The sequence below is a fragment of the Phyllobates terribilis genome, unplaced genomic scaffold (genome assembly GCF_046119375.1).
Source record: "Phyllobates terribilis strain yellow unplaced genomic scaffold, ASM4611937v1 Scaffold_8__6_contigs__length_399053987, whole genome shotgun sequence".
Lineage (NCBI taxonomy): Eukaryota > Metazoa > Chordata > Amphibia > Anura > Dendrobatidae > Phyllobates > Phyllobates terribilis.
The window spans coordinates 47,643,894-47,657,509 of record NW_027362768.1 but is presented as its reverse complement, the minus strand read 5'-3'; positions in this window follow the sequence as shown (position 1 = coordinate 47,657,509).

Here is a 13,616-nt window from a genome sequence, read left to right as displayed (position 1 = left end):
CGCTTCAGATGAAGTTGCAGAAGAATCGCTGTTAGAACTTTATGAGCGCCAATTGTCATCTCCTTTCTCAGCAAAGTGATAATCTGTCTTCAATGAACAGAGATTTTACCAATGAATACAGAGTTTACAGAAAGATCAGTACAGTTGGAAAAAGAAGCAGATTAACCTGATATATTGTAAAGTTTCTAATTTTCAAATGTACTATGTTTTACAAAAAAACAACAACAAAAAAACAGAGCTGGTTTCTCTTCAACCCCTTACCAACATTTGATGTAAATGTAAATCATGATGAGAAAGTTGTTTTCACACTATGACGTACATTTACATAATGATAATTGTGTGGGCAATGGAGCTTAAATGACCACTGAGCTCCTGCAGCACCCCCAATCTCATCATAAGGTGCTGAGGATTGTCAACATTCCAATTGTCTGTTTAGCATCTCACCTCTTTAAAAGGACTCTTGTCAGCACAGAATGACTGTTCCAATCAAGTACAGGCGCTCGGTGCACCATGGTGTGGCCGATCATTTATATACATCGTCCCACCTGCTCTCTCTACCGTTCTCTGGCTGGTAGGAGAAAGAGGGAAAAACAAGCAGAAGGGAAGGCGTGTTTAAATTTTTAGCTACATTATGATGCACCAAGCGCCTCTACTTGGTTTGAACAGTCATTCTGTCCTTTAATATGCTTCATGGTAATAGACTACCAATCAGAGTATAAAAAGTTCAAGCCCCATAAAGAGACTAAGTAAAAAATTAATAAAGAAAAATGTAAAAATATAAAACAAATAAATAAGGATTGTAAAAATCCTGAAAAAGTGTTTTGCCAATAAATACGCATTTCTAGGTAAAAACAAAAGCAAACAAAGAAACACGAAGAAAAATGTACACATATTTCATATTTATTGCCATGTCCAGAATGACCCAATGTGTAAAACTGTCATACTATTTAACTTCGACATTAAACATCATAAAATAAATAAGTAAATGAGTGAAATTAATGCCAAAAACACTGCTTTTTCATCATTCCCAGAGGGCGGTGTCGACCAGGCCCCCACTGCTTTAAACTGTTCAAAATACTCACCTCGCCCTGTTCCTCAGCAGCTCCGGTATCTTCCACATCTTCTGACTCTGACGTGTCAGGTAAACGAAAGTGGGTTGTAAGTCTTATAGTCTGATGTATGTATATATATATTTATATATATACTGTGGCTGTGGGGGGTGGGTGGTCTGGGGGAGCAGCAGCGGTAGAGTAGAGGGGCACAGGAGGCAGTAGCCCACTGTTGCATCCTATACTCTGCCCGCTGCCAAAGGAAATGAATATTCACTGCTCTCCATGGGAGTGGGAAGCAGTGAATATTAATTTTCCTTAATAGCGTGCACACTGTACTTGCAGAGTGGCTCCTGGTATGTAAGGCACCCTTCATCCCTCACCCTGGTATGTATGGCCCTCTTCCTGGTATGTATGGCACCCTTCATCCCTCTTCCTGGTATGCATGGCATCCATCATCCCTCATCCTGGTATGTATGGCACCCCATCATCCCTCATCCTGTTATTTATGCCACCCTTCATCCTTCATTCTGGTATGTATTGCCCCCCTCATCCCTCTTCCTGGTATGCTTGGCACCCCACGATCCTGGTATGCTTGGCACCCCCTGATCAAAATCACGCTGCACACAAAAAAAGAAACAATTATACTCACCTCCTCTCTGTCCCACCGCTGCATCCTGCTCTGCTGCATACAGGAATCTGTCACATGTGGGGGTTTTCTGCTGTTTCGGCCCCTGATATGCTCTGCAAATGCGATATGGTATCCACAATCAATTCCAACCAAAATTTCAATCCAAAAGACAAATACAGTGGGTACGGAAAGTATTCAGACCCCTTTAAATTTTTCACTCTTTGCTTCATTGCAGCCATTTGGTAAATTCTAAAAAGTTCATTTTTTTCTCATTATACACTCTGCACCCCATCTTGACTGAAAAAAACAGAAGTGTAGATATTTTTACAAATTTATTATAAAAGATAAACTGAAATATCACATGGTCATAAGTATTCAGATCCTTTGCTCAGACACTCTTATTTAAGTCACATGCTGTCCATTTCCTTGTGATCCTCCTTGAGATGGTTCTACTCCTTCATTGGAGTCCAGCTGTGATTAAGTAAACTGATAGGACTTGATTTGGAAAGGTACACACCTGTCCATATAAGACCTCACAGCTCACAGTGCATGTCATACCAAATGAGAATCATAAGCTCAAAGGAACTGCCAAAGGAGCTCAGAGACAGAATTGTGGCAATGCACAGATCTGGCCAAGGTTACAAAAGAATTTCTGCATTACTCAAGGTTCCTAAGAGTACAGTGGCCTCTATAATCCTTAATTGGAAGAAGCTTGGCGCTCCCCGAGTACTTGCGAGATGCTCGGGCGGATTCTCGGGTCTCCTCCCTGCATGTTTGGCGCTCTTTACAGAGCCAATGAACATGCAGGGATTGCCTGCCACTCACTGTAATGCCGCAGCCATGTTGGTTGTGGCATTACAGTGATTGGCTGGCCACACAGTGTCATCAGGTCTATATCAGACCAGGCGCCACTGTGCTCTTCAGTCTACTCCACAATCATACAGTGTAGGGAGAGGTGCTGCTGAGCTAGGGAGAGAATTGCTTGTTTATTAGGTAGTGTAGGTAGAACAGAAGTATATTACACATATCCATCTCAACAAACAGTCCTTCTGAGGACTAATCCATCTGCAGAGATATTAGGCAGGCAGTGTATATAGGCAGGCAGTCAGAGTATATAGCAGACTGCAGTGCATATAGCACAAGAGGCTCCATTCCAGTTCTGTCTGCTGCTGCTATTAGATATTTCTAGACATAGGCCCAGGTCTCAGGGGCCAGAAATCATTTTTTTGGGATCTTAATGCTGATTATTTGCTTAAAAATCAATCCAGAGAACACCGTTTATCTGCGCCATTTGCTTGTTGGTACTACAGAATATAGACAGGTCCTTTCTATACTACAGCATTAATAATCCAACTATTTAAAACTGTGGATTGTCGGTCACATTGATCACATATAATTGCGCTAAAATATTACCATTTCTGGCCTCCATTGAAATTTTGTTGCAGTGTGTCAGTGAAGCTATTGACACCAGTTTGCTGTTGAAAATAGTTACCTACAGGCCAGCTATTCAAAACTGTGGTTTATCCGTCACACGGATCATGTATATTTGCGCTGAAAATATTGCCATTTCTGGTCTCCATTTAAATTTCGCTGCACTATGTCAGTGAACTGATTGACACGAGGTTGGTGCTGTTAAAAAAAGTTACCTACAGGCCTGCTATTTAGAACTGTGGGTTGTACGTCACACAAATCACATATAATTGCACTGAAAATATTGCCTTTTCTGGCCTCCATTAAAATTTTGATTTAGTGTTTCAGTGAAGTTATAGACACTGGTTTGCTGTTAAAAATAGTTACCTACAGGCCAGGTATTTAAAACTGAGGTTTGTCTGTCATACGGATCACATATAATTGCGCTGAAAATTCAGCCATTTCTGGCCTCCATTAAAAAAAATTCTCAGTGTGTCAGCGAAGTTTTGACACCGGTTTGCTGTTCAAAAGAGTTACCTACAGGCTAAGTATTTAAAACTGTGGTTTGTCTGTGACATAGATCACATACAGTACAGACAAAAAGTTTGGACACACCTTCTCATTTAAATATTTTTCTGTATTTTCATGACTATGAAGCTTGTACATTCACATTGAAGGCATCAAAACTATGAATTAGGCACAGGGTACTCTCACAAGGAGTGCAAAGTTTGGGAAGATACTGATCTCTCATCTAAGTCTCTTTAAAGGGATATTGGGTGCATCCAAATTTTCAAAGGGGTATTGGGGTGCGTCCAAATTTTGGGCAGCCCTGCCACTCACTGCAAGTGCAATAACAGTATAGGAGACCCACTCTTTAGTAATGGGAGCAACAAAGCATAGCCGGATGATGGCCCTTCAAGAATAGTGAGGGTCGACTGCTAGCTCTTTAAGAATAGGAAAGGCCGCTTGAAGGCCCTATAAAAATAAGCTTTGTGTCTTTCAGAAAGACAATGAGACAGGATGTGTCTGATGATGTGTCACACACCACATGGCCAGATAAGGTAAATGTTAAAATGACATCTCCCGGTGAATGCATTTGTCACGGTTTTGCAATGCAAAAGTGCAAAAACGCATCAAAAATGCTACATGTGAACATAGCCCAAGGTGTGGAGGAGTATTTTTGTTTTTAGTTATTTATTTTGCCTTATATACAAGTCATTACCCTGGAAAGGATGTTCCTTAACATATTTCCCAGGAAAATCCATTTTGGTTTTGTTTTTGTATGTTTTATTGTGAGTCCTTAAAAGTGGCGTAAGACCTGTGACAACATTGTTGACAGCAGTGACCTGGGAGTCAGAAATACATCCAGGGGTCTACCCCATGCTGTCCCCATGTCATTTGAGCACTGTTTCCATCGATTTGGGCAATTTTTAGGCCTCTGCAATAGATGAGACAATTGGCGCGAAGCAGAACTTTGAGTATAGGAGAGGGGATAAACAGTTGTGGACGTAAATATTGGAGCAGTTCATAGATAAGGACTGTGAAAGTTTTATTGTTCGGTGATTGAGGTCTGGTCAAGTTTTGTGATGACCCCACTGGTCTGGAGTGCACATTCCTTAGTTGATGTAGAATAACATAAATCCATGCGACACATTCATGCCAGCATTGAGTGTGTTAAAGGATGTAATAAGATTATATTCCCAGACTTTTCTGTCTCGCTGAGATTTCAAATTACCTTTTAATACCAGTAATTTCATGTCCGTGATGTTGTAGTCAGGGAGACAAAATGCTTGGCCACAGGTAGATCTATTTTTCTTCTTTTATTGTGTGGCGATAAACCTGCAACCCTTCCAACCTTATACCCATCCGCCTAGCCCCCGCTTCCACAGTCCCACTAACAGGAGCTCTATGGAACGCTCGCTCCATCTGCAAAAAACTTTCCTACATTCACGATTTCTTCATCACTGCGAAGCTTTCCTTCCTCGGCATCACTGAAGCCTGGCTCACCCGCTCCGACATGGTCTCTCCTACTGCACTTTCGTACTGTGGATTCCACCTTTCCCACACCCCCCGCTCCAATAGCAAGCATGGTGGAGGAGTAGGTTTCCTTCTATCAGATAACTGCTCCTTCACCCAAATCCCACTGCTGCCCTGCGTTACTCTCACCTCTTTTGAGGTGCACTGTGTACGTATCTACTCCCCCTCCAACCTCCAACTGGCTGTCATTTACCATCCCCCAGGGTCAGCCACCACCTTCTTTGACCACTTCACCACCTGGTTACTTTGTTTCCTTTCCACTGACATCCCCACTATCATCATGGGCGACTTCAACATCACCATTGATACTTCCCTCTCAGCTGCCTCTAAGCTTCTATCCCTCACTTCCTCCTTCGGCCTTACTCAGTGGTATTCCGTAACCACCCACAAAGATGGCCACACTCTGGACCTCATCTTCACCTGCCTCTGCTCCTTGTCTAACCTCAAGCAATGTGAACTGAGGTCTAAGATGGTACACATGCAAGAAATAGGAGCATGTTCACACTAGCAAAAAGAAGCAAAACCTACAAAAGACAAAAAACATATCTCATACCCTACCATCATTATATATAAATGTAAAGCAAAGTTGCATATTAAATATAGGGTACTTAGTGAACTATTTTTGATCAAAAAAAGTATACAAGCCGTCCCACCAGCGACAAGGTGACCCTAAATTGGGACGGTACCTACACTGTCTATATTAAAAACCTTACTGTATATCAAAGTTGAAGTAATGCATATAAAAGGGTAGACAAATAGGACCGGGTCCCAACTTCAGACCACCTAGGCCCGTGGTAAGCTACATATATACTAATCAGCTCAACAAAGGGGATGCCACACCCTTAATTTGCACAGAATGCAAACAAGACAAAAAACCAAGCAATGTGAACTGAGGTCTAAGATGGTACACATGCAAGAAATAGGAGCATGTTCACACTAGCAAAAAGAAGCAAAACCTACAAAAGACAAAAAACATATCTCATACCCTACCATCATTATATATAAATGTAAAGCAAAGTTGCATATTAAATATAGGGTACTTAGTGAACTATTTTTGATCAAAAAAAGTATACAAGCCGTCCCACCAGCGACAAGGTGACCCTAAATTGGGACGGTACCTACACTGTCTATATTAAAAACCTTACTGTATATCAAAGTTGAAGTAATGCATATAAAAGGGTAGACAAATAGGACCGGGTCCCAACTTCAGACCACCTAGGCCCATGGTAAGCTACATATATACTAATCAGCTCAACAAAGGGGATGCCACACCCTTAATTTGCACAGAATGCAAACAAGACAAAAAACCAAGCAATGTGAACTGAGGTCTAAGTTGGTACACATGCAAGAAATAGGAGCATGTTCACACTAGCAAAAAGAAGCAAAACCTACAAAAGACAAAAAACATATCTCATACCCTACCATCATTATATATAAATGTAAAGCAAAGTTGCATATTAAAAATAGGGTACTTAGTGAACTATTTTTGATCAAAAAAAGTATACAAGCCGTCCCACCAGCGACAAGGTGACCCTAAATTGGGACGGTACCTACACTGTCTATATTAAAAACCTTACTGTATATCAAAGTTGAAGTAATGCATATAAAAGGGTAGACAAATAGGACCGGGTCCCAACTTCAGATCACCTAGGCCCGTGGTAAGCTACATATATACTAATCAGCTCAACAAAGGGGATGCCACACCCTTAATTTGCACAGAATGCAAACAAGACAAAAAACCAAGCAATGTGAACTGAGGTCTAAGATGGTACACATGCAAGAAATAGGAGCATGTTCACACTAGCAAAAAGAAGCAAAACCTACAAAAGACAAAAAACATATCTCATACCCTACCATCATTATATATAAATGTAAAGCAAAGTTGCATATTAAATATAGGGTACTTAGTGTACTGTTTTTGATCAAAAAACGTATACAAGCCGTCCCACCAGCGACAAGGTGACCCTAAATTGGTACGGTTCCTACACTGTCTATATTTAAAACCTTACTGTATATCAAAGTTGAAGTAATGCATATAAAAGGGTAGACAAATAGGACCGGGTCCCAACTTCAGACCACCTAGGCCCGTGGTAAGCTACATATATACTAATCAGCTCAACAAAGGGGATGCCACACCATTAATTTGCACAGAATGCAAACAAGACAAAAAACCAAGCAATGTGAACTGAGGTCTAAGATGGTACACATGCAAGAAATAGGAGCATGTTCACACTAGCAAAAAGAAGCAAAACCTACAAAAGACAAAAAACATATCTCATACCCTACCATCATTATATATAAATGTAAAGCAAAGTTGCATATTAAATATAGGGTACTTAGTGAACTATTTTTGATCAAAAAAAGTATACAAGCCGTCCCACCAGCGAGAAGGTGACCCTAAATTGGGACGGTACCTACACTGTCTATATTAAAAACCTTACTGTATATCAAAGTTGAAGTAATGCATATAAAAGGGTCGACAAATAGGACCGGGTCCCAACTTCAGACCACCTAGGCCCGTGGTAAGCTACATATATACTAATCAGCTCAACAAAGGGGATGCCACACCCTTAATTTGCACAGAATGCAAACAAGACAAAAAACCAAGCAATGTGAACTGAGGTCTAAGATGGTACACATGCAAGAAATAGGAACATGTTCACACTAGCAAAAAGAAGCAAAACCTACAAAAGACAAACAACATATCTCATACCCTACCATCATTATATATAAATGTAAAGCAAAGTTGCATATTAAATATAGGGTACTTAGTGAACTATTTTTGATCAAAAAAAGTATACAAGCCGTCCCACCAGCGACAAGGTGACCCTAAATTGGGACGGTACCTACACTGTCTATATTAAAAACCTTACTGTATATCAAAGTTGAAGTAATGCATATAAAAGGGTAGACAAATAGGACCGGGTCCCAACTTCAGACCACCTAGGCCCGTGGTAAGCTACATATATACTAATCAGCTCAACAAAGGGGATGCCACACCCTTAATTTGCACAGAATGCAAACAAGACAAAAAACCAAGCAATGTGAACTGAGGTCTAAGATGGTACACATGCAAGAAATAGGAGCATGTTCACACTAGCAAAAAGAAGCAAAACTTACAAAAGACAAAAAACATATCTCATACCCTACCATCATTATATATAAATGTAAAGCAAAGTTGCATATTAAATATAGGGTACTTAGTGAACTATTTTTGATCAAAAAAAGTATATAAGCCGTCCCACCAGCGACAAGGTGACCCTAAATTGGGACGGTACCTACACTGTCTATATTAAAAACCTTACTGTATATCAAAGTTGAAGTAATGCATATAAAAGGGTAGACAAATAGGACCGGGTCCCAACTTCAGACCACCTAGGCCCGTGGTAAGCTACATATATACTAATCAGCTCAACAAAGGGGATGCCACACCCTTAATTTGCACAGAATGCAAACAAGACAAAAAACCAAGCAATGTGAACTGAGGTCTAAGATGGTACACACGCAAGAAATAGGAGAATGTTCACACTAGCAAAAAGAAGCAAAACCTACAAAAGACAAAAAACATATCTCATACCCTACCATCATTATATATAAATGTAAAGCAAAGTTGCATATTAAATATAGGGTACTTAGTGAACTATTTTTGATCAAAAAAAGTATACAAGCCGTCCCACCAGCGACAAGGTGACCCTAAATTGGGACGGTACCTACACTGTCTATATTAAAAACCTTACTGTATATCAAAGTTGAAGTAATGCATATAAAAGGGTAGACAAACAGGACCGGGTCCCAACTTCAGACCACCTAGGCCCGTGGTAAGCTACATATATACTAATCAGCTCAACAAAGGGGATGCCACACCCTTAAATTGCACAGAATGCAAACAAGACAAAAAACCAAGCAATGTGAACTGAGGTCTAAGATGGTACACATGCAAGAAATAGGAGCATGTTCACACTAGCAAAAAGAAGCAAAACTTACAAAAGACAAAAAACATATCTCATACCCTACCATCATTATATATAAATGTAAAGCAAAGTTGCATATTAAATATAGGGTACTTAGTGAACTATTTTTGATCAAAAAAAGAATATAAGCCGTCCCACCAGCGACAAGGTGACCCTAAATTGGGACGGTACCTACACTGTCTATATTAAAAACCTTACTGTATATCAAAGTTGAAGTAATGCATATAAAAGGGTAGACAAATAGGACCGGGTCCCAACTTCAGACCACCTAGGCCCGTGGTAAGCTACATATATACTAATCAGCTCAACAAAGGGGATGCCACACCCTTAATTTGCACAGAATGCAAACAAGACAAAAAACCAAGCAATGTGAACTGAGGTCTAAGATGGTACACATGCAAGAAATAGGAGCATGTTCACACTAGCAAAAAGAAGCAAAACCTACAAAAGACAAAAAACATATCTCATACCCTACCATCGTTATATATAAATGTAAAGCAAAGTTGCATATTAAATATAGGGTACTTAGTGAACTATTTTTGATCAAAAAAAGTATACAAGCCGTCCCACCAGCGACAAGGTGACCCTAAATTGGGACGGTACCTACACTGTCTATATTAAAAACCTTACTGTATATCAAAGTTGAAGTAATGCATATAAAAGGGTAGACAAATAGGACCGGGTCCCAACTTCAGACCACCTAGGCCCGTGGTAAGCTACATATATACTAATCAGCTCAACAAAGGGGATGCCACACCCTTAATTTGCACAGAATGCAAACAAGACAAAAAACCAAGCAATGTGAACTGAGGTCTAAGATGGTACACACGCAAGAAATAGGAGAATGTTCACACTAGCAAAAAGAAGCAAAACCTACAAAAGACAAAAAACATATCTCATACCCTACCATCATTATATATAAATGTAAAGCAAAGTTGCATATTAAATATAGGGTACTTAGTGAACTATTTTTGATCAAAAAAAGTATACAAGCCGTCCCACCAGCGACAAGGTGACCCTAAATTGGGACGGTACCTACACTGTCTATATTAAAAACCTTACTGTATATCAAAGTTGAAGTAATGCATATAAAAGGGTAGACAAACAGGACCGGGTCCCAACTTCAGACCACCTAGGCCCGTGGTAAGCTACATATATACTAATCAGCTCAACAAAGGGGATGCCACACCCTTAAATTGCACAGAATGCAAACAAGACAAAAAACCAAGCAATGTGAACTGAGGTCTAAGATGGTACACATGCAAGAAATAGGAGCATGTTCACACTAGCAAAAAGAAGCAAAACTTACAAAAGACAAAAAACATATCTCATACCCTACCATCATTATATATAAATGTAAAGCAAAGTTGCATATTAAATATAGGGTACTTAGTGAACTATTTTTGATCAAAAAAAGAATATAAGCCGTCCCACCAGCGACAAGGTGACCCTAAATTGGGACGGTACCTACACTGTCTATATTAAAAACCTTACTGTATATCAAAGTTGAAGTAATGCATATAAAAGGGTAGACAAATAGGACCGGGTCCCAACTTCAGACCACCTAGGCCCGTGGTAAGCTACATATATACTAATCAGCTCAACAAAGGGGATGCCACACCCTTAATTTGCACAGAATGCAAACAAGACAAAAAACCAAGCAATGTGAACTGAGGTCTAAGATGGTACACATGCAAGAAATAGGAGCATGTTCACACTAGCAAAAAGAAGCAAAACCTACAAAAGACAAAAAACATATCTCATACCCTACCATCATTATATATAAATGTAAAGCAAAGTTGCATATTAAATATAGGGTACTTAGTGAACTATTTTTGATCAAAAAAAGTATACAAGCCGTCCCACCAGCGACAAGGTGACCCTAAATTGGGACGGTACCTACACTGTCTATATTAAAAACCTTACTGTATATCAAAGTTGAAGTAATGCATATAAAAGGGTAGACAAATAGGACCGGGTCCCAACTTCAGACCACCTAGGCCCGTGGTAAGCTACATATATACTAATCAGCTCAACAAAGGGGATGCCACACCCTTAATTTGCACAGAATGCAAACAAGACAAAAAACCAAGCAATGTGAACTGAGGTCTAAGATGGTACACACGCAAGAAATAGGAGAATGTTCACACTAGCAAAAAGAAGCAAAACCTACAAAAGACAAAAAACATATCTCATACCCTACCATCATTATATATAAATGTAAAGCAAAGTTGCATATTAAATATAGGGTACTTAGTGAACTATTTTTGATCAAAAAAAGTATACAAGCCGTCCAACCAGCGACAAGGTGACCCTAAATTGGGACGGTACCTACACTGTCTATATTAAAAACCTTACTGTATATCAAAGTTGAAGTAATGCATATAAAAGGGTAGACAAACAGGACCGGGTCCCAACTTCAGACCACCTAGGCCCGTGGTAAGCTACATATATACTAATCAGCTCAACAAAGGGGATGCCACACCCTTAAATTGCACAGAATGCAAACAAGACAAAAAACCAAGCAATGTGAACTGAGGTCTAAGATGGTACACATGCAAGAAATAGGAGCATGTTCACACTAGCAAAAAGAAGCAAAACTTACAAAAGACAAAAAACATATCTCATACCCTACCATCATTATATATAAATGTAAAGCAAAGTTGCATATTAAATATAGGGTACTTAGTGAACTATTTTTGATCAAAAAAAGAATATAAGCCGTCCCACCAGCGACAAGGTGACCCTAAATTGGGACGGTACCTACACTGTCTATATTAAAAACCTTACTGTATATCAAAGTTGAAGTAATGCATATAAAAGGGTAGACAAATAGGACCGGGTCCCAACTTCAGACCACCTAGGCCCGTGGTAAGCTACATATATACTAATCAGCTCAACAAAGGGGATGCCACACCCTTAATTTGCACAGAATGCAAACAAGACAAAAAACCAAGCAATGTGAACTGAGGTCTAAGATGGTACACATGCAAGAAATAGGAGCATGTTCACACTAGCAAAAAGAAGCAAAACCTACAAAAGACAAAAAACATATCTCATACCCTACCATCATTATATATAAATGTAAAGCAAAGTTGCATATTAAATATAGGGTACTTAGTGAACTATTTTTTATCAAAAAAAGTATACAAGCCGTCCCACCAGCGACAAGGTGACCCTAAATTGGGACGGTACCTACACTGTCTATATTAAAAACCTTACTGTATATCAAAGTTGAAGTAATGCATATAAAAGGGTAGACAAATAGGACCGGGTCCCAACTTCAGACCACCTAGGCCCGTGGTAAGCTACATATATACTAATCAGCTCAACAAAGGGGATGCCACACCCTTAATTTGCACAGAATGCAAACAAGACAAAAATTCAAGCAATGTGAACTGAGGTCTAAGATGGTACACATGCAAGAAATAGGAGCATGTTCACACTAGCAAAAAGAAGCAAAACCTACAAAAGACAAAAAACATATCTCATACCCTACCATCATTATATATAAATGTAAAGCAAAGTTGCATATTAAATATAGGGTACTTAGTGAACTATTTTTGATCAAAAAAAGGTATACAAGCCGTCCCACCAGCGACAAGGTGACCCTAAATTGGGACGGTACCTACACTGTCTATATTAAAAACCTTACTGTATATCAAAGTTGAAGTAATGCATATAAAAGGGTAGACAAATAGGACCGGGTCCCAACTTCAGACCACCTAGGCCCGTGGTAAGCTACATATATACTAATCAGCTCAACAAAGGGGATGCCACACCCTTAATTTGCACAGAATGCAAACAAGACAAAAAACCAAGCAATGTGAACTGAGGTCTAAGATGGTACACATGCAACAAATAGGAGCATGTTCACACTAGCAAAAAGAAGCAAAACCTACAAAAGACAAAAAACATATCTCATACCCTACCATCATTATATATAAATGTAAAGCAAAGTTGCATATTAAATATAGGGGACTTAGTGAACTATTTTTGATCAAAAAAAGTATACAGGCCGTCCGACCAGCGACAAGGTGACCCTAAATTGGGACGGTACCTACACTGTCTATATTAAAAACCTTACTGTATATCAAAGTTGAAGTAATGCATATAAAAGGGTAGACAAATAGGACCGGGTCCCAACTTCAGACCACCTAGGCCCGTGGTAAGCTACATATATACTAATCAGCTCAACAAAGGGGAAGCCACACCCTTAATTTGCACAGAATGCAAACAAGACAAAAAACCAAGCAATGTGAACTGAGGTCTAAGATGGTACACATGCAAGAAATAGGAGCATGTTCACACTAGCAAAAAGAAGCAAAACCTACAAAAGACAAAAAACATATCTCATACCCTAACATCATTATATATAATGTAAAGCAAAGTTGCATATTAAATATAGGGTACTTAGTGAACTATTTTTGATCAAAAAAAGTATACAAGCCGTCCCACCAGCGACAAGGTGACCCTAAATTGGGACGGTACCTACACTGTCTATATTAAAAACCTTAC